The sequence below is a fragment of the Zingiber officinale genome, chromosome 8A, assembly GCF_018446385.1.
Source record: "Zingiber officinale cultivar Zhangliang chromosome 8A, Zo_v1.1, whole genome shotgun sequence".
NCBI classification, from domain to species: domain Eukaryota; kingdom Viridiplantae; phylum Streptophyta; class Magnoliopsida; order Zingiberales; family Zingiberaceae; genus Zingiber; species Zingiber officinale.
The window spans coordinates 68,623,253-68,648,461 of record NC_056000.1 but is presented as its reverse complement, the minus strand read 5'-3'; the positions used below and the strand labels follow the sequence as shown (position 1 = coordinate 68,648,461).

Sequence of the window (25,209 nt, the reverse complement as noted above, 5' to 3'; positions counted from 1 at the left end):
ACGAAGGGAAGACTTGACAATCCCTCGTGTTGTGCGTATCCGTGCGGTGGAAGGAGCGAACATAGGGGTCCACCTCTTCTTTGGCTTGTGAGCGGCGCCACCTCTTGTACGTGTGACCTCAGGCGTGGGGATCGGATTGCTTCGGCCCTCGGTCCTCTAGGCGGCTGATGAGCGGCGTGATGTTTCCGTTCGGCGTGAATAGGTGCCCGCTCGGTTGGAGTTTCCTTTTTCCGAGCGCTTCTTCCGCGTTTATGTATTCGTTGGCCGATGTAGCGTGTGATCGTAATCTCGGGCGGCTTTCGGATGAGCGGCCGGAAGAAGTCCCCATCCACGAGGCCTTGTGTGAAGGTTTCGATGTGGCCGTTGGGATATCCATCGCCACTTGGTTGAATCGTTGGATGTAAGCTCGGCGATTCTCTTGGCTCTTGCTTGATGGCGAACAAGCGACTTTTGATACGCCGACTGTTGGCGAAGTGGTGGAGGAAGGCCTGGAAATCCTTGAAGCTAGTGATGGATCCGTCCGTGACCTCCGAAACCACCGTTGGCCGATCCGAGAGTGGTAAGAAAGACTCGGCATTACTCCATCCGTATCTTGATGGAGCGTGGCTATGTTATCGAACTTACCCGGATGATCATCCGGGTCCATTGTTCCATTGTACTCGCCGATCGTCGGAGGCACGTAGTGCTGGCAGAGGTAGAATAGCCTTGAAAATTGGCGATTGATGCGCTCGGGAGATGAGTCCGTTCGGGAGCTTTCCCCTTCATCGTCCGTCTGGGCACCATCCGAAGAAGATCCTATCTCTTGGTGATGCGGCTTGGTGCGAAATAAGGCCGATGGAATCGGCGGTGGCTTGAGGTGCTTAGCTCGGCCACGACCAGATGTTGCTGTTGCTCCGGTAGTTGGTGATGCTTTTGTTTTGCTCCATGAGTTTGGTGGCCTCATCTCGACTAGGCGTGAGTTCTTGTTGAAAGCGCCACGTGTGTTGTCGTCGACCTCGTCCATTGTTTTAGTTCGAATGCGGGGCGTTCCCACGACGGCCAATTGATCTGTCGAACGAAGTCAGACCCAGGCGTGGCGCTCTCGGCTCTGATGTAGATCTCCCACGGGTGGCGCGATGCTCGGCTGCTGGTCGGGCCGGAAGGGATTCCGTGGCGACCCTCGGCCGCTGAGTCGGGTAAATTCGATGAACAAGGTGGCTCCCAAAGTCTCGAGAATCGTGTGAATCTTACCTCGTGAAACACGAGGGTTCTTTATATAAAGTGAAGGGTTTGGGCAGCGTCGAATGTCATCGTGTCCTGTCCTTTTCTAGGTATCACGGTGTCGAGCTTACTGTCCTTTCCTAGGTATCGGTTGTCGAAGCTTACGACCCATATCGCCTGGTCGAAGCATGCCCTCGATGGGACGATAGAATCCTGTCACAAGATTTGGAGCATGGCACACACGTGAAACCTACCGGTTGTCAGAGAAAGAAATCCTCTGGCCTCTTCCTTTGCTCCCAACTTGTCGTCCGAGCGGACAGATCCCTCAACATCTGACCGGACATCCGCGGTGGTTTACTTGTGCTTTGTGGCGACTAATAAACAGGGGTGCTTTATGACTGTGGTCGATCAAAAGGTCAGCTCGGTCCATGACCTTTTTAACTGAGCGTCGGAACCCCGATTTGACAGGGTGCCTCCCCACCATAAGTGCGAGCCGGCCGGACCCATCCGGGTATTCGATTCCATCGGCCTGCCGGCAGTCAGGTCGGACCGGCCGTCTACAGCCGTCCGTCCGGCCGGACCACATTCTACCCGGATGGACGGCTGCTCCGATGACTTCCACGGGGCGTTGACTTTGCAAGAGGGGGGGGGGGCCCGCTCTTACTACCGGATCAGCAGAAAAGCCTTATACAAGCTCTCACAAGAACACGACACATGAAACAAGAAAGTAATACAAATACAATGAATCCTTTGCTTGTTTGATTTCTTGTTGCTTGGAAATGTCTCTTGTTAACTCGGAAATGCAGCAGAACTTCGCTTCAAAATTTCACGAAACCCGCTTTTGTAGGATTTTTCGGAAAACACCTCCCCAATCGCTTTCCGTAGTTCGTTGGGAAGAACTCGCAAGACGTGCTGAAGAAAATAGATTCCGTAGTCAGTAACCACAGCTAATCCATTGAATTAACAAACAATCAAAGAGAAATAAAAAAATAAATAAAAATAGAAATTGAAGAGAAACTATTCTTACTGGAATAAATCGCTGGAAAATAGTCAAATCACCGAGTTTGTTGGGAAAAAGTTGTCCTCCACTCCACTTGCTAAAAAATAGTCATAGGAATCACCCGGTTCATCTTGCAATCACCTTCCCGGTGAAGGTGGGATAATGGACTTGCTGGCAGTTGCTGATCCAGATTGTGTTCGGGCTGCTCAGACCTTCATTAAGATGCAATTGCTCTTACTTTGAAAGAAGATCTCTTAGCCACTGTAAGTTTAAGTTTTACTATCCATGTTGTGTATTTTGTCATTGGTATTACAAACAAGCGGCTAAGGTGGGATAATGGACTTGCTGGCAGTTGCCGATCCAGATTGTGTTCGGGCTGCTCAGACCTTCATTAAGAAGCAAATTGCTCTTACTTTGAAAGAAGATCTCTTAGCCACTGTAAGTTTAAGTTTTACTATCCATGTTGTGTATTTTGTCATTGGTATCCCAAAACAAGCGTAACCAGTTCAAATTCTAGTTTATTGCAATTTAAATATTATACTTCATGCATCGATCACCTGCTTCAGTTTCTAAGTAGTTTAATAGTTAATCTACCGATTTGAAAATTGTGCTTATTTGTTTTTTATCTTGAAATTTCAAGGATTTTAGACACAAAAAATTTAATGTGGGGATAATCCACAGTTTTTACTACTATTACTAAGTGTTCTAATCAATATTATAATGCATGATGTCTATGAATGCTTCTATGTCTAGCAGTAGGTAATCATACCTTTGTTTTTTTTTTTTTTTTGAGATTTTGAGTACATCTACAATTCCAAGGACTCCTTATTGTCGACAGAAAGTTAATCTATTCACTTGCGTTAGATGATCTTCTAGTTGAAATTTTCTTTCACTATAAAAAAGAGAAAGGATCTGAAAACTGAAGAGATAGTGCATTGGCAATAGTGGCTTGATTGTTGACTGAAAGAAGACTCTTTACTCTGAGGAGAGGTTTCCCTTCGACCCTACGCACACTAGGACGAGCAAACAGGAAGTTAGTACCCAGAAACCAGGGATAACATCCCTAGCGAAGGCCCTCCGATGCTCATGTTAGTACCAATTCCGAACGGGCAAATGAAGAACAGTAGAGAACATGCGTGCGAGAGTGAGCCTCGGATGTTGAAAAACGTATATTGCCGATGAAGAGGATACTACTTCTCATAACCTCCATAATCATGAGGTGACGAAGAATGTCAAAAGTTGTCAGGTACTGGAAAGTGTTTAACCTGTGCAATACATGTCCAAAGAATCTTTCATTACCCACATATGTACTCCTTTTGTCGTTTATAGCTTATGTCAGGCAGTTAAAAGGAATATGCTGTCATAATTGGTCGGCTGACGAGAAATATGAAAATCCTCGAAGAAGGTTCTAGAAGAATATTATCTAACCAATGGTTATTCTGACAAGTTGTTAGGAGCAATAGTGTATTTAGGACGGCTTATAAGGCCGGCCGTCTTTATGCCTGTCCTCACATTAAGCCGCTTGGTTATGTACTAAATGGTGTTAGCAATCCGTTTAAAAAATAATATAATGCATTGGTCAAAAGTTGTCAGGTACTGGAAAGTGTTTAACCTGTGCAATACATGTCCAAAGAATCTTTCATTACCCACATATGTACTCCTTTTGTCGTTTATAGCTTATGTCAGGCAGTTAAAAGGAATATGCTGTCATAATTGGTCGGCTGACGAGAAATATGAAAATCCTCGAAGAAGGTTCTAGAAGAATATTATCTAACCAATGGTTATTCTGACAAGTTGTTAGGAGCAATAGTGTATTTAGGACGGCTTATAAGGCCGGCCGTCTTTATGCCTGTCCTCACATTAAGCCGCTTGGTTATGTACTAAATGGTGTTAGCAATCCGTTTAAAAAATAATATAATGCATTGGGCATGCTGGAAATATATTCGAGAAGCAATATGATAAACTGTGTGTACTGAAAATCTGTTTGGGGAGCAATATGAAGCTAGGTACCTTAGGCCCGGTGGACTTTTTATCCAGCAGGGCGTGTAATGAGCTGCCCAGAGAAATGGAGCTATGTTCTGAGAGGTTCGATCGATACTCTAAGTCAATCGCCCGTCTAATAATTTGTAGGTAAAGTAAGCCTAAGATTTGAAAGTTTGACCGGGTTTATAAAGAGAGTTACCTTACACTTATGCGTATAAGAGATGAGTTTGGAGTCATATGAACCCGTCCGACCCTATTATCGAGCGGATACACAGACGTATAGTCTCGTTGAAACCCGTAGGGTTAACCAGTAGTAGGGTCAACCGTGTGTCTAGGGGGATTTGTAAGAATCGGGGAGATTGACACTTATGCTGACCAAACCTATGGTTGGTCAATTGTGCGTTGGGTCGGACATCCCTTAAACTTTGTCGGCTATTGAATGATCGGACATGGTAGCTTCCTAGTTCAAGAGTGAAGCACTAAACTACCTATGTTCAACAGGCTTAAAGGCTGGTCGACCCTCTTCCAAACGACTTGTAAACTGTTTGGGTTGGCACTGAGAGCCTTAGTGCTGGGTGAATAACAAGGCCGGGTAGGGCATGCCATCTTCCCTTAACTTTGACTGCCACGTCACCTTGACTTTGACCTCCACGTCATCCTCAGGGTCTGCCCGTTATACCCCGTATCATCAGCCTCCCCTTCAAATCTAGTCGAAGGAGGCGTAGCCGACTGATTGGACCCAAGTTCGACTTTCGTCCGCTCGCCCCCTTAACTAGAGGTTGGCTATTCAGAAGAGAGTATCGAGGACGCATGGAGAGGTGCTTTACCAACATAATAATTCGGTTGTGACCTCCATCATAAATGCCCATTTATGGGTGAATGCCACGTGGCTCCACTCCTCGTTCTTTGAAACGACCTCTGACGCACGCTTCTTCATACAGATCAACGACGTCTCTCTCCCTGCAAATCAACGATCCTTTGTGTGTCTGCTGTTTTGATCGAACAATTGTAATTAAGTTGTACTTTAGAAAAACCCTAAATGACTTTTCTTCTACAAACTCCTTTCTCATGTTTAATCATGTTGTAATCCAGTAAGTTCTTTCGATCGTTTCTTGTTTTCTCTATGTTCTTCCATGGCTCAAGAACTCTTTGCTTCCTGGTATACTCTTATTTGCTCGGATTTTGATAATTTTGATAGAGCTTCCATCCGCCTTCGATATGAAATCCTGAAAGTTTATCATATTATTTTTCTTTTGCTCTAGATGTTCGTCCTCATCATCCTCCTCTTAACCACATTACTTTTCACTTAGTAGCCGACCTACGTTTTTTGCCCCTTTGTTCATGTCGGAGGTGAGTCAGTATTTTAAATGTTCCCTTACAACAGTTTACCCCGAACACATTGTTGGTCCCTTGGCGGCCGACTAGAGGGGGATGAATAGCCCTGCAAAATAAAAATTTACCTTTCTCGATCTTTTACAGCTTGATTAAACTAACACTTCTATAAAAGAATTAATAAGCTAATTAAAGAAAGAAGAGACACAATAAGAGTTACTTGATTTGCAATCAGGGGATTGTTAATCCAAGGAAGTTGAAAGCTCACTAAAATCTCCTATGGACGGAGAAGCCTCTTACAACAGTCAAATCTCACGATTACAAAGCTAAATTGAATTAGAATCGATTACAAGTGTCATTTTTAGCTTCTGGGATCGGGGCTATATTTATAGCCTTGATCGGGGCGAGATCGGGGCGCTTAGAAGGGTTTCAGGCGCATGGAGTGCGATAAAATTTTATCTTGGATGAGAATTTAGGTCCAGGCGCTCTAACCCAACAGTCAACTTCCAGTTGACTTTTTAGTCCGGGTGTTCCACTTCGGTTCCGCTCGCTTGGGTTCGGGTCTTTCGCTTTGGCTCTGCTCGCTTGGGTGATTTCGGTCATATGGAATAGGGCTCACCCAAACCCATTTTCCGGTCTTCTCGAGCAACCTTCCTTTCCGGTTTCTCATCCCTCGGAAACGCCCCGCACCTCGTCCGCCAACGTACCCTTCCTCAGCACCTCGTCCCTCGGACGCACCAAGCCCGTTGACTCTCTCTCGTGCCGAGCGTCTTTCGCTCGACTTCCTGTGCTCCTAAGTTTGGGTGAGCCTAACTTGACTTGATTGATCACATCAAAATTATCACGGGATACTTACAATCTCTCCCTTTTTGATGTGAACAGCCCAAGTTAAGTTAGGGTAAATCAAACATAAATAGCAATAAGGTAAAGAATTTTGCCAGTACAAAATATGCAAAAATTAATGAATGATATCTTCCCCCTAGACTTAATCTATAATTCTCCTCTTTTGATCACATTATAATGGGTAAACTATGCAAAGTCTAAAGGATAAAATCAAGAAGTTTTAAGTTTTGAAAATCTGGATTTTTTTTAAATTTAGAAACCATTTTTGAAAAAAATATCTATTTAAAGTTTCATATAAAAATAAATTTTGCAGGAAATAACATTACAAGATAATATTAATTTTAAAGAATACGAATTTTGAAAAAGAATACAAAAAAAAATATTCCTATAGATGATTAACGAAATTTTATTTCTAAAAAAAAATTAATTAATTTCTAAGAAAAATTATACAGAACAATTTATTTGAAAACGTTAGATAATTTTATAACAATTAAATGCTTTAACAGATAGTCAATTAAACATTCATTTTAGTAATTGGCTTCCAAGCTGTGGTGAGACACTAAGCCTTCTTAATTATTGGAACAACAACCACTTCTAGACAAAGTTTCTTAAAGAAATTAAATATTTAATTTTCTTTTTGAAAGCCCTAGGTCTAATTTTAAAAAATTACAAAAAAGCATGCACAAAAAGATAATTTAATTTAAACATGACTTTGGAATCCAAAACAAATTCCTTCCTACCGGATTAATCAAAAACTTTCTAAGAACGTGCTTTTATGATATTTTCTAATTTGGCCCTTATGGTGTATCTAAACTGCCAATTCAGTCCATTATATTTTCTAATTTGTGAGTGCATTATTTTTAATGTCTTCTTTCAATTTTTCATTTTCCATTTCTATCTAGTTGAAATCCTCTAGTCGACAAGATGTTGTTAATGTTAATTTTAATTTTTTATTTTCTTTTAATAATTTTTTATTTTCTATCTCTAATTTGCAGGAACTCTTCGACAGCATTTTTATAAATTTAAATAATTGGTCAGGAGGTAGGGACCGTACCTGATTTACGTTGTCGATTTCTGATACTCCCCCTTAATGTTGCTTTCCTCTGACGATGCTCTCCCTTCATCGATGCTCTCGATGCTCATTGAGGATGAGCTTGCTTCGTCTTCTTTTTGGTGACTTGCCGATAGCACAAGTCCAGCGATGGCTTCGATCTCCGATTCGAGCAACGTTTCACCCCATGTCGCCTTTAGATTTCTACACTTGGTCTGGGCTGGCTTCTTGTTATCTTTCACGTGCTCTTCTTCATTGTAGTGGCAACATCTTATCTTTTTGTACTTGACTAAATTTATTAGCTTTAAATAACATTTTAAATCTCCTAACCATCTTATCATTGAGAGAAGATTAAGAATCAGATTCGTCCACTTTTGCTTTTAGGGCAATGTTGTGCTTTGGCTCCTTCAGATCTGCACATATTATTTTATGAACTTCAAATGTTGAAAATAATTCTTCTAAGATACTTACCTCTAGATCCTTAGAAATATAATAAGCATATACTAAGGATACCCATTCAGAATTCCTAGTAAAGGCGTTAAGTGCGTACCTTAGCAAATCTCGATTGATTACCTTTTCTCCGAGATTCGTGAGTTTGGTGATGAGCTCCTTAATCCTTGAGTGAAGGTGTGCAACGGTTTTGCCTTCTTCTAATTAGAGGTTCCTGATCTGATTGCGAAGCAACTCCCATTTCGCGAGTTTGGCTTCTGGCGTACCTTGTATAGCTCAAGGAACTTCTCCCAAAGCTCCTTTGCTGATACATAGGCGCCGATTCTGTTTACTTCTTGCAAAGGTAGCACACTCAGTAGATGGAATTCTGCTCGTCCATTTGCTAAGAAGTCTGCTTGCTCTTTCTTTGTCTATTGATATTTTTCTTTGTCCTTTGAAGCTACAAAACTATACTTCAAGATTAGCAATAAATCAAAGTCCGTTTTGAAGAATACCTCCAATTTTCTTTTTCAAATCATGAATTTCCCCTCGAACTTAGGTGGGTAGATGCTCGGTCCGACCATCTCTTGTGCATCGATCGGAGGTTAGTCCTCCTGAAGTGTCCTTGCTCTGATACCAATTGTTGATCCCTTGGCGGCCGGTTAGAGGGGGTGAATAGTCCTGTAAAATAAAAACTTACCTTTCTCGATCTCTTACAGCTTGATTAAACTAACACTTGCATAAAAAAATTAACGAGCTAATTAAAGAAAGAAGAGGCAAAGGATTGCTAATCCAAGAAAGTTGAAAGCTCACTAAAATCTCCTTTAGGCGGAGATCAGGACTGTAAAATTTATTTTTCTATGAAGTTACTTGGTTTGCAGTCAGAGGATTTGCAGCCCGATCAAATCTCATGACTACAAAGTTAAACTAAATTAGAATCGATTACAAGTGTTATTTTTAGCTTCTGGGATCAGGGTTGTATTTATAACTCTGATCGGGGTGCTTAGAAGGGTTCCAGGTGCCTGGTGAGGGATAAAATTTATTCCCATCGCAACGGAACACGTCACGTTGTGTTTGGATGAGAATTCAGGTCCGAGCGCCCAGGCCCAAATGGTTTAGGTCTTTCGCTCTGGTTCTGCTTGCTTGGGTCCGGGTATTCCACTCATTTGGGTGATTTCAGCTATCCAGAATAGGGTTCACCCGAACCCATTTTCCGGCCTTCTCGAGCAACCTTCCGCTCCGGCTTCTCATCCCTAAAAAAAGTCGCGCACCTTCTCGTCCGCCAACGTACTTTTCCTCAACACCTCGTCCGTCGGACGCATTGAGCCCGTCGACTCTCTGCATCTTTCGCTCGATTTCCTATGCTCCTAAGTTCTTGCACACTTAGACACAAGGGTTAAAAACACAACAGGACCTAACTTGATTTGGTTGATCACATCAAAACTACCACGGGGTATTTACACACATTTGTTATCCCTCCTACATCGCGCAATCTTTATTTGTTTTCTTATCCTAAGAAATCCCAAGCAATCTTTCAATCTCGCTCAAAGTCGGTTTTCTTCGAGGACATGCCTTCTTCGAAAAAGGACTGGAAATCCCGTTTCTTTTTCATTGAGATGCCCGAGCCCGCAACCTAGTCGACTGAATGACAGTCGTCCCTTTCTCCTCTTCCTAACCTCTGGAATTATAAGCATGACCCGACCTTTATTTCATACTCCACTAAGCTAAACGACCAATGCTTTAAAATCCACAAATAACTACGTGAAGGCCTGCTCTTTTTTGTAAGTCTTGGTAGCTTGGTTATTATGTTTCCACTAACTAAGGTATTTCTTATTTTATGCAGTGGATGCCATTTTTGAATCTCTAGTCTCTAACGAGATTAATCTGGAAGTGGAAGAGCTCCTTGCTTAGGAGCGAACATTCTTAGCTGAGCGGGCTGCTCAACCGACCTTCCTATCTAGCGGGGTATCAGGCAGTCGTACGACCAAATCTAGCACGTCCACTGCTTCTGAGGAGTTATCCCTGATCCTCTCCCGGTATCTGAAGGTTCCCCTACGGAGGTTGAGGCCACCCCAAAGAGGAGAGATGCAAAAGGTGTAAACTTGTCCATGCCCAAATTCCTAAGGGACGAGTGTCCTCCATTAAACCCTAAACCCTAAACCCTAAACCCTGCATTTATCTTCTGCCTGGGGAGAGCCTGTTCGGGAGGAGGCACAAGCACAATTTTCTGAGCAGACTTTGTTCGCCCTTCCTTCTGCTAGTCCAACGCAGGAGGTCAGTTAAACACAGGAGGTCCATTCTCAGATGAGCGGCTTCCCGACTTCTGCTCTACTTATATCTCCTTGTGTGAGGACTCCCTCGGTTGCAACTTGTACTGAGCCCAAGGAACTTTATCAATTCTTGATCTCCTATAATCTACTGTCCGCCCAGGCCGCATCTTCTCCATCGGCCACCTCCTCGACCAGTGGTTAAATATTATTGAGGGGTCTCTTAATGGAGGTCTGGGAGATATCCACGAACCATCTGGACAAACTTACTCCAGCGGAGCTGGCGGAAAAGTATTCCTATGAGCTGACCAAGGTAAGCTAGAATTTTCTTTCATTATTTCTGACTTTGATGTCTCTAAGGTTGTCTGTTTCTCGGAAATGGACGATAGGGATGGGCTTGACACAGAAATTGTTAGCTCTGGCCTAGGAAAATGCATCTCTAAGGCAGTACGTTTTTGAGGCTGCTCCCGCATACGCACCCGACCGGATAAGCGAGCTAGAGACTCGCCTTCAAGAAACTCAAGGGTTGGCAAAAGTTGAACTTGAGACAATAGGCAAATTAGAGGTCGTCCTGAAAACTTCTAACGGCAAACTCCAATCGTAAACAACTTGTCGGGTAAAAATGAAGGCGGAGTTGGACACGAAAACTGCAGAGGTGGAGCATATTTTTACTCAACTAAAGGAACTAAAAGCTATACATGTCACCGAGCTGGCCACCAAAGAGTTCGAGTTGACAGCTCGAAATGCTGAGCGAGATTCCTTGCGCTCGGACTTAAAGACTGCTCAGACCACCTTATCTAATAAAGAATCTGAGCTGGCGAGTCTCTCTGCCTAATTAACAACTGTCCGAGCGGAATTGGCTGCCTACCAAGTGGAGGAAGACGAGTGATTTGAAACAAGGAAGAAAGCTCTCTTCCAATTACGCGACTTCAATGCACCAATCGCCAGCTCTAATCAATAAAGCCCTTCTCGTAGCTAATGGTGCGGTGGAGCAACTAAGGGATGGAGGATATCTGGCTTCTGAACCTCCCGCTCATTTCCTCATCCGCAAGAGATTGCTCCAAAATCGTCCTCCTGTCCTATTCCTAATTTACTATAATTTGTCTTGTCTACATTTTTTTTAGCTAACGAACAAGAGCTCGCTATTCGTATCCGTTGTATAGACAGCTAAGTTTCTATTAAATGTGTCGTCTGTCTTCAATCTGATGTTTGATTGTCTAATAACTTTGCTTTTCCTGAGTGTGTATGATAAATTAGGGACGACATAAATCTGTGGGCTAAAGTCCGGACGGGATATAGTGAGGTGAGAATTTCTTAGGGAAGGGCAACAAATTTTAGAAACCGTTTAGGATAAAATTCGTCCGAACGTTAAGGTCGGATGAACTGTAACAAATGCTGATTATTCAGTTAAGGGTGGCGATATTTGTAACCATTCGAGATTAATTCTATTTGGAATTAAAACTCGTTCGGAATGAAGCCGATTGGATTTCTGCGTATTGTACCATGGGATAAAATTCATCCGAACGTTAAGGTCAGACAGACTCTAACAAATACTGATTATTCGATTAAGGGCGGCGATATTTGGAACCGTTCGTGATTAATTCAGTTCAAAATTAAAACTTGTTCGGAATGAAGCCGTTCGGATTTCCGCTTCTTGTCCCATGGGATAATTGTTGAAAACTTGATTGAGATTAGGACTGGTCGGGCTTTTATAGGTGTTACACGAAAAACAAGGTTTACCTAAATAACAACGTTTCTATCGCATCGGTTACAGACGCAGACTTCCTATTGGTAACACATGTATATGCATGTGGTTATGGGGTATAATTTTCCTACACCCATTATCTCACCTTATCATCCGACGGTCCAAAATTAATCCTGCCTTTCTACTATTACAATCTGATGGTTTTGCTTAAAAAGTAATTTTAAAGAATTCTCATAAGAACTCTCAAAAAATCCTAATGCTTTTAATCTCTTCTTTTTCTTCGTTGTTCCCAACCCTTCGTTCTCCTCGTCTTCCCTCTTAAAATGGCTGAAGATAGAGCGTGGTATACGTTCTGTTCCTCAAATCTTCACGCTGTGGATATCGATGATTTCTATTTTAATTACGGGATTCCTACTTACGTAGTTATACCGACTGTCCAAGATCGTCCCCACCTTCCTCCTAAAGTAAGCATTGCTATTTTCAAGGAGCAGGTTATAGCGGGCTTTGCTTCCCTATCCACCCTTTCTTAACTACCGTCAGCCAATACTTTTGGGTTCCACTTTATTAACTTATTCCAAACTCCGTTCGCATACTAAGCGGGACTACTATTGTTTTCCGTCTATTTGACGTATCTCTGACATATTCCATCACTATTTTTACCCTCAACTAGTGACAAATGGTGTATTTCGTTTTTGCGCCCATCCTAAGGTAACCTTATTTGATAAGATTCCCCCTCAGGGCAAGTGGAGAAACATATATTTCATTCGACTTTCGCCTTCTTCGTCTTGGCCAGCGACGTGACAACAACATCTTCCTCCTATCCCGGCTATGGGCAATATTAGCACGAATCTAGCCTTACGCAAGGCCTCAGAGAAGCTGAAAGGTCTGAAGTTCAATATGACCGGGCTGCTTCTAGAGGGATTGTTATACATCTTTGGGCTTAGTCCTATTGTCCTTGGGCTAAGCTCCACTATTGGCAAGGAGCTTTTTTCTCTTCCTCGGTTATTTATGAAGACTTTTCTTATAATATTTACTCATTTTTTGTAGCGAAGGCTATTGTCCCGACATTTCTTTTCAAGAATACTCGAATAAGGGAGGATGTTCTAAACTAACTGGGTCAAGCCCACATCCTTTGCTGGTTGCCTTCCTCCGCCAGAAACCTCCTCCTCTGAGTCCTCCGACTTGGACACTCCCCTCACATTTAAGAGCAAAAGGCCCCGATCGAAAACTCTGGGTTTACCAGAGCAACCCTCGGACGAGCAAACTTCAATTGATACGACTGGGGTTTTTTTCGCTCGAGGAAAATATCCCTTGCCAGTAGGATGTTGTCGACCTAAGTTTGTTATAAGGCTAGCCAATCCTCTACCCGTACCTTGTGCAGTCGTATGGGATCCTGAGCCGATCGAGTTGATACCGGAGCCTTTATCCGCTCGTTCAGTGTCACCGCAGGTTTTAAGCGTCCCTTCCATCACATTAGGGACTCCTAGGCAAAAGTCGTTATGAGGTCGTCCAGTCCTGCACCCATGCCTTCTAGAGTTGCACGGGATCTCGAGTTGGTCGGGACAATACCAGAATCCTCCCTGGCCATTCATTCGACGTCACCAAGGGTTTCTGGCGCTCCTCCTTCAGGGCCTAGCTTTCCTACTAGCCCCCATCGCTATTCAAACAATCCTGTGTATTATCATTTCATCAAGGGTTAGGGGCCACTGCCCATCCTCTTATGGGTATTGAAGCTAGAAGGCCCATTAGCCAAATCCTGGGTAAAAGCACGGAGACAGTCGAAAGGGTCCACGGTGTTGGCGCACGCAGATGAACACGCTCAGAATGCTACTGCAGTAAGCTCCTAACTTGGCCTACCTTATGAATTAAGACCTCATTATTGTTCTTTTCAGCTTTACGTTCCTGGGCTAAACTTAGGCCAATTGGTTGTGGACTTTGAGCGAGATAACAAAATCCTGAGAGAACAGGAGGAGTTAGAAGCCTCCGCGTCCGCTCCGAACACCGAGAAGACTATCTTATAAAAGAGGTAAAGGATCAGACCGGACTTCTCTTGAATATGGAGAAGACCTCGAAGGAATTTCAACAACTGGTGGAGTGTCAACAAATAGACAAGAAAAAATTGGAAATCTTATTGCAGACCAGTGAAACAAAGCTCCAAGCAAAAAGCGCTATGAAGGTCAAGGTCATTTTCGACCTGACTCAAAAAATTGCTCTGCTAGAGGAGCTGAGACTTTCTCATGCTTCCGGATTCTCTGAATGAGGCAAGGATCATCAAAGGATTTATTGATATTAGAAGAATTGGACACACAAGAAGCCCGGCTGGAATCGATACAGGTCGAGTTTGACTCTGCAAAATCTGAGCTTGCAACTTACAAGGCCGGGGAGGACGAGCATTTTGAGGTTAAATGGAGGGCTTATCTTGACTCCCGCGAATTTGGTAAAAAATTTGCTGCGCTTATTTCAAGACTCTCACCCTTGCGGCCGATGGAGCCACCCAACAATTACAGGAGGGTGGATCTATTAGCAAAACTTCCTCCACGATTTATAGATTGTCAACAGCTTCTCAGAGAGCTCTCGAAAGACCTCTTGAACAAATTTGATTAAGTGTGTGACAATATGTTTCATGCTGTGTAATCGTTGAAGGAAACAGAATTTAAATATCAAGATACACATGGAATATTATTAAATCACACTTGTTTTCTTGTGTATCTTCGAAATCACCAATATTTCTTGTAAAATAGATTTCGTGTGCATTTTTCATGAAATATTTATTAGTCTGCAAAATAAACTTGACAAAATAATAACACCGAGCAAATAATCAGGCCGAGCGAATGAATTGTCTTATATGGGTTCTCTGGGCTGAATAAAATGCTGGAAGAGATGTTGACGCCGAGCGGAACAGTCAAGTTGGACGACTATAACCTTTTAATACATTTATGAGATGACTTCCATACAAATTCTTCATAATGGATTTTCGAGCTGAATAATAGGCTAGGTGAGATAATGAGATCGAGCTTAAGAACCCATCCGAAGACTCAAGAGTAGAGAATATAAAGGCATGAGAGCATGCTTGCTTATAACCCGGTTGATGGCTCGGGAGTCTAGAATTTGAAGGCGCGAGAGCATGCTCACTTATAACCCAGCCGATGGCTCAAGAGTCTAGAATTTAAAGGCGCGAGAGCATACTCGCTTATAACTCGGTCGGTGGCTAGGGATTCTGAATATAAATGCGCGAGAGTATACTCGCTTATAAACCGGTTGGTGGTTTGAAGACGCGATAACATACTCGCTTCTAACCTGATTGGCAGCTCAGGAGTCTGGAACTAGCTAGGACTTTTTGAGATAAAATAGCCTACATTTTTATCGAGTAAAAAATATTTAAAGTATTGCATCAATGCATTACAAGCGTACTCTTAAGCCCTATCAGGCTGTAGATGGTTGGCACTCCAGAGTCGCTCTAAATTTTTTCCATCCGCGTCCTGGAGATAGGAGCCCGAGGCGAGCTTTTGCATCATCTTATATGGTCCTCCCCACTATGGCTCCAGCTTGTCAACATTCTCGATCGAATTAACCCTCTTCCAAACCAGATCGCTAACCTGAAAAAAATCTGGGGATAACCTTTCTGTTATAATTTTGCCTCATCCTTTTGTGACATACCATTAGTCTAGTTGTCGCATTGTCTCTGACTTTTTCTATCAGATAAAGCTCCATTAGGCGTCGGCCGACACTGTCCTCGTCGTACAACTGCCTTCGATCGGATTACACACCAATTTCGACCGGGACCACTGCTTCACCACAATAAATCAGATGAAAAGGGGTTATACCTGTCGCTTCTCAGGGGGTTGTACGATATGCCCACAGTACGCTGGGTATCTTGTTCACCCAGCTTCCTCCGACATTGTTTAATTTGGTTTTAAGTCCGATGATGATTTCTCTGTTCGTCACCTCTACCTGGTTCTTACTCTATAGGTAAACCACAGATGTGAAGACCTGTGTGATACCATAGCTCGAACACCTATCTAGGATTTTTCTGCCCTGGATTGCCTTACATTATCTGAAACTAGTTTGTGTGGAATTCTGAACCTGCAAATAATATGTTGTCATAAGAATTTAATAACCATCTGCTCGGTTATCTTAGCCAATGTCTTGGCCTCCACACATTTCGAAAAATAATCAACTGCCACTAGCAAGAATCTATCCTGGGTGGGTGCTAAGGGAAAATACCCTACTATATCTATACCCCACCGAATGGGTAGGAAATAATGAAGGTTCTTAGCAACTCAGTGGGGTGGTGCGGGATATTTTGATGCTTTTGATAGGATAAGTAGGTTTTTACTAATCGTGTTGCATCAAATTGCAGAGTGGGTCAAAAATGTGACGTTCTACTAGCAAGGGATTTTTTCCTCGAGCGGAAAAAACCCCAGTCATATCAATTGAAGTTCACTTGTCCGGGAGTTGCTCGGGTAAATCCAGAGTTTCCGATTTAGGCCTTTTGCGCTTAAATGTGAGGGGAGTGTCCAAGGCAGGACTCGGAGGAGGTTTTTGGTGGAGGAAGGCAACCGGCAAAGGACGAAGCTTTCTTGGCCTTGCGCTCCTTTTTAGTAGGCTTCACCCAGTTGGTTCAGAACATCCTCCTTTATCCGGGTATTCTTGAAAAGAAATGTTGGGGCAATAGCCTCCGCGGCAAAAATGAGTAAATATTATAAGAAAGATCTTCATAAATAACTGAGGGAGTGCGAAAAATTCCATTTCAAAAGTGGAGTTTAGCCCTAGGTCAATAGGACTAAGCCCAAAGATGTATAAGAATCCCTCTAGAAGTAACCCGGTTAGATTGAACTTCAGACCTTTCAGCTTCTCTGAGGCCTTGCATAAGGCCGGATCCGTGCTAATATTGCCCCTAGCCGGGATAGGAGGAAGATGATGTTGCCACGTCGTTGGCCAAGACGAAGAAGGTGAAAGTCGAATGAAGTACATGTTTCTCCACTCATCCTGAGGGGGAATCTTATCAAATAAGGTTACCTTAGGACGAGCGCGAAAACGAAATACACCATCTGTCATTAGTTGAGGGTAAAAATAGTGATGGAATATGTGAGGAGACAGGGGTATGCCAAACAGACAGAAAACAATAGTGGTTCCTCTTAGTATGCGAATGAAATTTGAAATAAGTTGATGAAGTGGAACCCAAAAGTATGTGGGAGCAGCATCAGAAACGCGCTGGCTCAGGGATTCATTTTCCTAGACCAGAGCTGATAATTTCTATGCCAGACCATCCCTATCATCCATTTCTGAGAAACAGACAGCCTTAGAGACATTCAAAGTAAGAACTAATGAAAAAAATTCTAGCTTACCTTGGTTAGCTCATAGGAATACTCCTTCGCCAGCTTTGTTGGAGTAAGTTTGTCTAGATGGTTCATGCATATCTCCCAGGTCTCCATTAAGCAACCTCTCAGTAATATTTGACCACTGGTTGGGGAGGTGGCCGATGGAGAAGATGTGGCCTGGGCAGACGGTAGATTATAGGCGGTCAAGAATTGATAAAGTTCCTTGAGCTTAGTAGAAGTTGTAACCAAGGGAGTCGTTGCACGGGGAGATATAAGTAGAGCAGAAGCCGGGAAGTCGCTCGGCTGAGAAAGGACCTCCTGTGCTTGACTGGCCTCTTGCTTTGGACTAGCGGGAGGAAGGGCGGACAAAGTCCGTTCGGAAGATTGTGCTTGCCCCTCCTCCCGAACGGGCTCTCCCCGGGCAGGAGATAAATGCAGGGAAGGCGTTTTAATGGAGGACACTCGTCCCTCAGGAACTTGGGCATGGACAGGTTTATGCCTTTTACGTCTCTCCTCTTTGGGGTTAGCCTTCATTGGGGAACCTTCAGATATCCGAGAGAGGATCGGGGGATAACTCTCAGAAGCAGTGGTCGCGCTGGATTCAGCCATACGGCTGCCTGATGCCCCGTCTATGCTAGACGGGACGGCCAGTTGAGAAGGCTAACAATGTTTGCTCCTGAGCAAGGAACTCTTCCTCTTCCAGATTAATCTCGTTAGAGACTAGAGATTCAAAAATGACGTCCGCTGCATAAAATAAGAAATATCTTAGTTAGTAGAAACATAACGACCAAGTTATCAAGACTTACCAAAAGAACAAGACAACTTTGTCTGAATAGGACTCAAGCCAAACAAATAAAGCAGGCCTTCATGCAACCATTTGTGGATTTAAAAGCATTGATTGTTCAGCTTAGTGGAGTGTGAAATAAAGATCAGGTCACACTTATAATTCCCTAGATCAGGAAGAGGAAGAAGGGAAGATTGTCATTCGGTCGACCAAGTTGTAGGCTCGGGCACCTCAATGAAGAAGAAACAGGATTTCTAGCCCTTGTTCGAAGAAGGCATGTCCTCGAAGAAAATCGACTTCACGCGAGATTGAAAGAAAAAGACCCCCGACTTCGATTTCTTGGGATAAGAAAGCAAATAAAAATTGTGCGGTGTAGGAGGCCGATGCCAAATAGGCAAAGCAACATGAACATCCCACACATATAGTGGAATGTGTTCAAGGCAAACAGTTGTAAGGAAACATTAAAATACCGACTCACCTCGGACATGAACGGAGAGATAGGAAAACTTAGGCCGGCTACTAACTAGTCCTTAAAGAAAATAATGTGGTTAAGAGGGACGATGATGAGGATGAGCATCTGGAGCAGGAATAACAATACGATAACTTTTCGGGATTTCATATCGAGGGCGGATGGAAGCTCTATCAGAATTATCAAAATCCGAGCAAGTAAGAGTATAGCAGGAAGCAAAGAGTTCTTGAGCTATGGAAGAACGTAGAGAAAATAAGGAACGATTAGAAGAACTTACTGGATTATAGTGTGAGAAAGGAATTTGTAGAAGAAAAGTCGCTAGAGAGAAGATCGGGGAAGACGAAAGGCAAAGTGTTGGGAGTCGGTATCATTTAGGGTTTTTCTAGAGTACAACTTAATTACAATCGTTCAATCAAAATTGCAGACACACAGAGGATCGTTGATTTGCAGGGAGAGAAACGTCGTTGATCCGTACGAAGAAGGCGTTAGAGGTCGTTTCAAAGAACGAGGAGTGGAGTCACGTGGCATTCATTCATAAATGATCATTTATGGTGGAGGTGACAACCGAATCATTATGCTGACAAAGTACCTCTCGGCGCGTCCTCGGTACTCTCTTTTGAATAGCTAGCCTCTAACAAGCAGTTTTTGAAAATATGTTACCAAGTGCCTAAGGTACAAATGAAAACATGAGTGACTGGACGACCCTATTAAAGGGGGCGAGCGGACGAAAGTCGGACTTGGGTCCAGTCAGCTGGCTACGCCTCCTTGGACTAAACTTGAAGGGGTTGCTAGTGATACGGGGTATAACGGGCAGACCCTGGATGACGCGGAGGTTAAAGGCAAGATGACGTGGAGGTCAAAGTGAAGATGACATGGTGGTGAGAGTCAAGGAAAGATGGCATTCCCCACCCGACCTTATTATTCGCTAGCGCTAAGGCTCTCAGTGCTAACCCGAACGGATTATAAGCTGTTTGGAAGAGGGTCGACTGACCCTTAAGTCGGTTGAATATAGGAGTTTAGTGCTTCACTCTTGAACTAGGAAGCTAGTATGTCTGGTCATTCAATAGCCGATCAAGTTTAAGGGATGTTCGACCCACCACATAATCCACCAACCATAGGTTTGGTCAGCATAAGGGTTGATCTCCCCGATTCTTACAAATCCCCATACACATCCGGTCGACCATACTATTGGTCAACCCTATAGGTTTCTACGAGACCATACGCCTATGCATCCGTTCAATAATGGGGTCGGATGGGTTCATATGACTCCATACCCATCTCTTATATGCACAAGTGTAAGGTAACTCTCTTTATAAACCTGATCAGACTTCTAGATCTTAGGTTTACTTTACCTACACATTATTAGATGGACGATTGACTTGATGTATCGATCGAACCTCTCAAAACGTAGCTCCATTTCTTTGAGCAACCCATTACATGCCCGGCCGAATAAAAAACAGACTGGGCCTAAGGCACCTAGCTTCATATTGCTCTCCAAATGGATTTCCAGCACGCACAGTTTATTATATTGCTTCTCGAACAGATTGCCAGCACGTCCATTGGCATAAAGACTGTCGGCCTTAGGCCAGCTGAGATATACAACATGAGCAGAGATTTCTAACAACCTATCCGAATGAAACCTTCTTCGGGGATTATCATGTTTCTAATCAGTCGACCATTTATGACAGCATATTCCTTTTAACTGCCTCATCAATGACATAAGATATAAATGATAAAAGGGGTACACATGTGGGTAATGGAAGAATCCTCGGACAAGTATTGCATAGCTTGTACACTTTCCATTACCCGACAACTTCTAACATTCTTCGCCACCTCATAATTATGGAGATTATGAGAGGTGGTATATAATGGGAATCCTCTCCATTGACAAGGTACGTTTTTCAACATTTGAGGGTCACTCTCGTGCACATGTTCTCTATTGTTCTTCATTTGCCCGTCCAGAATTCGTACTAACTTGAGCATCAGAGGGCCTTCATCAGGGACACCCTCCTTGGTTTCTGGGCATTGACGTTCTGTTTGCTCATTTTTAGTGTGCGGAGGGTCGAAGGGAAACCTCTTCTTGGAGTAAAGAGTCCTCTCTCAGCTAACAACTAAGTCACCGTTGCCAGCGTACCATCTCTTCAATTTTCAAACAGGATCAATCTTCTAATTGAAATTTTATTTCACTATAAAAAAGAGAGATGCTCAATCTTACCCTTCGTATTATTAAAATCAAGTGCTTAACGATGAATTGGTGAAAATCAAGTGTAATTAATGATGAATATTCTGGAAGTCTAATTCTTCATATCTGGAAATATGTTCAATCTACCAATAATAGTATTGTAGGCAAGTTGTTATATTAGCCGGGTATCAAAAGTTCTTTCTTATTGAAAAGTCATGAACGTATAAGTTTGCCTTTTAATCATAGAGAGGACTATATGGTATCAGACCTACTTTGTTGACATCTAGCTAATACTGATGTCAGATTCACCAGATAGAACCTAGTAACCTTTTGCATTTCTGAATTAAATAATTAATCGCCTGTACAGGTAAATACTAATAGAAGCTTGGAGTTTTTTTTTGTTTTTTTTTTTTTGCCATCATAATATGACCAAACAGTCCAGCTTGCCAACCGGTATTTGATCAAAATAGAGCCTTTTGTTTGGCTTACTAGTATTAAAGCAAAATAGACCTAAACATAATATGCCTCTATTGAGAAGTGCAATAAACTTCAAATGCCTTGGAGAACTAACTCAGTAATCAATCTAGAAACTGGAGACTATTTAAAGTAGTAACGCCCAATGCAAAGTAGGCATATAACATCAATTTGAAAAGATACATCACCAATGCATCAAAGGAAACCGACAATCAATGCAACAACATATACTACAATTGCTTGTTATACAGCTACTAGCATCCATGTGATAAATACTAGAACAGAAAGAAGACCGCTATTGATCAAACACAATCTAAGAGCATTAATATAAACATATGGGTGTTAGTTACTCTTGCACTTCCCAATCTATGACAAGAGCATGACATTATATGTCAGCTTGGACACAAGTACGGTCATCAATTAGTTCCAAGCATGTTGTATCAACACTTCACATAAGCCAATCCGTGAACAAGGTTGACGAAATATGTACAAACAATACATTATTTCAAGATCATATTTAATTATTTTTTAAACCTTTTTAATGAATTGATGGATGTGTTTTGTTAAATTTTAAATTATAAGAAAGAAGTTAATTTTTTTTTCTTATTTTTTAATAATCCACCGCCAATCCTTTGAAATAGATATACATGAGTCACAAAACTTTATTTCCTATTAATTAAATTAAATAACGCATACAAGATTGACTCATTAAAAAAAAATATGATGAATTTATGACCAATAAAAAACAATTTATGACCAAATAAAAAAGCTGGAAAAAATAATAAAAAGAAAAATTATTAACCAAAACTAAATTAAGTAATGCAATAATCAATATCAATTCATCAAAAAATATATATAATGAATTTATGATCAAATAAAAAAGAAAATTATTTATGATAGAAGTTATAGTCAAATCATTGAGCACGTTATCCCTCAAGAATCATGCAAAATTATATATATGTAAATAAATAACATGAACTCGTGAACAGAATTGTGTCTTAACAAGGTGTGCATTAAGTAGAAAAGTTGAAAAAATAATCATATTTATAATAAAAAATGATCTGATGCACTATATTTGTCGGTACAAGAAGCTAGCTACTTTCTTCTAATTACTAATAGAAGTCATGCATGTGCAGGCTCCTTTTCTAAATTAACAGAACTTTTTTCTATGTCTACTGCTACCCCTTCGTCATTTTTTAGTCGCACAGGCAGATTGTTCATGCGGTGCCCGACTTCACTAATAAAGGCAAATGCAATTTAGTTTAACTTTGCTGGTAAGATCATGACAAGAACTGTTTTTCTAGGCGAATGCAATGAGGCCACGTGATCGCATGACGTGGTATTATCCTACTTGGCATGTGCATAATAGGTTAGTTTCTTGTTTAAAGAGTCATTTTGTTTGAGGAAGTTGGATGGAGCCTATTGACCTGAAGCATTGATGTTCGAGTTTTCCGTCCTTGAACCCTACTTAGTTCCCCAATGAACTAAGTGATTGTGATTCTAGTGGTGCTTCTATTTTTAGCGATTTATTGAGGTATTTAGTAAGCATAGTTACTCATCATTCTTAGATTTTTTATATTTATTTCATCTTTTTTGTTTCTCTTTGACGTTTGTTATTAGTTCAATGTGTTGGCTCTGGATCCCAACTACGGGATCGATTTTCTTCTCCAAAATTTATGAGTTTAATTTAAGGAGTTGATTAAACAAAATGATGTGGGAAAAGGTGATTCGCTCGCCCCAGCGCTGTCAACCTGTCCCTAAGCCAACATGGAGGAAATAAATCACGGGTGACTACTAGCTAGTGCAAGTGGCCAAGACATGAGGAATGACATGCTCAAACTTACCGAATTTCAACCCGAAAACCTCATGTGGCAGCACCTCATGCCTCAACCACTGTACCGCCCTGAGGGGACGTTTATTAAACAAAATGAGGAGCTACAAACTATTGTCAACTATTACCTAAATATCGTACCATATACCAACATGCAACTAGACGCGAGACGTGCAACTAAGGAGCTTAAGGAGTTGATTAAAGAGAATCAGGAGCTACAAACTATTGTCAACTATTTACCTCTTCGTTGGAAATAGTATTCAGCGTGCTTTAAGTGTTAAGAGGATGATGGAAATGACTAAGGAGGTAATCAAAATTGTCAGCGACACCTTTATGGAACTAGAAAAGCTCGAATTTAAATATCATACTTCAAGTCCACAGCTGCATCTGCATCTGCATCAGTTTCTAAGTAGTTTACTAGTTAATCTACCAATTTGAAAATTGTGCTTATTTGCTTTTTGTCTTAAAATTTCAAGTCCACAGCTGCTTCAGTTTTGCTATCCTGTAACAAATGCGAATGGCCAATCTAAAGGATTTTACCTGCTGTAAATTTAATGTAGCTAATCCACAGTTATTTTACTACTATTACTAAGTGTTCTAATCCATATTACGGTGCATGAAGTCTATGAATGCTTCTATTTTTAGCAGTATGTAATCATGCCTTTGTTCTTTCTTTTCTTGAGATTTCAACAAGGACTTAAACATGCACCCTTAATGTCAACAGAAAATTAATCTATTAACTTGCGTTAGATGATCTTCTAGCTGAAATTTGCGTTCACAATAAAAATAAGAAATGCTCAATCTTACCCTTCTTATAGAAATCAAGTGCTTAATGATGAAGTGGTGAAAATCAAGTATGGTTAATGATGAAAATTCTGAAAGTAACCCTTCATATTTGGGAATATGTTCCATCTGCCAATAATATTATTGTAGAGACGTTACTCCAATTGTTTATCAGGTTAATCGCAAGTTGTTATATTGGCTTGGTATTGAAAAGTCATGAATGGTTAAGTTTGTATTTTAATCATAGACAGGACTATAATATTATTGTAGAGACATTACTCCTTTTACATTTCTGAATTGAATAATTAATCTCCTTTTACAGGTGAATAATAACAGAAGCTTGGAGCCTTTTGTTTTTGACCGTCATAATATCGCCCGACGTGCTTTAAAGAACATAGCTCTTGGTAGACTTAGCTGTTGTTGATGCTCAGAGTCTTATTATCAAGTGTCTGCTAACTGTTGGCGTCTTGGTTTTATTCATGTGCAGCTTATCTTTCATCATTGGACTATCCAGAGCTCGCCAATCTTGCATTGGACGCATATAAGTCTGCTACTAATATGACCGACCAGTTTGCTGTGTTAGCCCAAAATCCAGGATGAGTTCACGATGATGTTTCTCGCTGAATTATATGGAAAATGCAACATGACTTTTTGGTAAGAATGGTGTTATTTTATTAGTGTTTTCTTTCATTTCTAGTTTTTTTTTTTTTTACAGTAGTTTGAATAGTTTTTGTACCATGAACTATTTTTCTTAGGTTGTGAATAAATCCTGGGGGAACTTCTCAAATGTCTAGTAAGTGGATGAGCTGCATTCGACCTTCAAAATCCTAACAAGGTCTGTGTAGGCAAATCATTGTGCTGTGCTGCAAATTTTACCATGGTCTCGGGGTGATTTTGGGCATTCCTTTATTGTGTTTCAGGTTTACTCGTTAGTTGGAGGTTTCTGCGGTTCACTTGCGCATTCTCATGCAAAAAATGGTTCAGGCTACAAATTCTTGGGGGATTTTAGTCATGCGGTGGAAATGTTCTTCGATCATAGAGAGATGGAGAGGAACTAAAGATGTTGGAGGTGGAAGGTGGAGTGAAGGAAAAAAGTTTGGTGTAATGTTTTTTTTCTCCATGTATCAACTTTTCTCTCCTCTTCGATTCATTCTAGAGGAGAGAAAAGGGTGGGAAGAGGATCCTCTCATCTCAATCTTTTTCTCACCTTCCTATACTTGAGTTTGTGCCGGTCTAGTTTTGGTATTTTATTCTTACTTGTTCGCCTCAAAATTGAAAAAAATTGTTTTTTTTATCATGGAATGCACATCTCGCAGTGTTTTGGTTTCCTCAGGTTCCATGTCTGATATATAAATCTGAATGAGAGACATTTATTTCACTTATATTTATTCCGTGCATCATTCTAATTGTGTTAGCCACAACGATTTTTAGAACATTCTTATAATTAGAATTTAGCAAAAATGGTTGCTGTAAGTTTGTGCACTTCAATTTTAATGTTATCACGTTGCTGCTCATGATAAGTATATAAAGTTTGCCTCTCCCATCACTAATTGGA

The 25,209-nt window shown here is 41.5% G+C and overlaps 1 long non-coding RNA gene across 1 annotated transcript; it reads left to right on the top strand.

Annotated features, from left to right (window-relative positions):
* The first annotated feature begins 1,425 nt into the window (after positions 1 to 1,425).
* On the top strand, positions 1,426 to 24,910 carry LOC122009388. Its single transcript, XR_006119544.1, has 6 exons — positions 1,426 to 2,463; positions 2,553 to 2,638; positions 23,977 to 24,058; positions 24,142 to 24,308; positions 24,410 to 24,489; positions 24,575 to 24,910. It is a non-coding gene; the product is annotated as an uncharacterized LOC122009388 (long non-coding RNA).
* Positions 24,911 to 25,209: the final 299 nt, after the last annotated feature.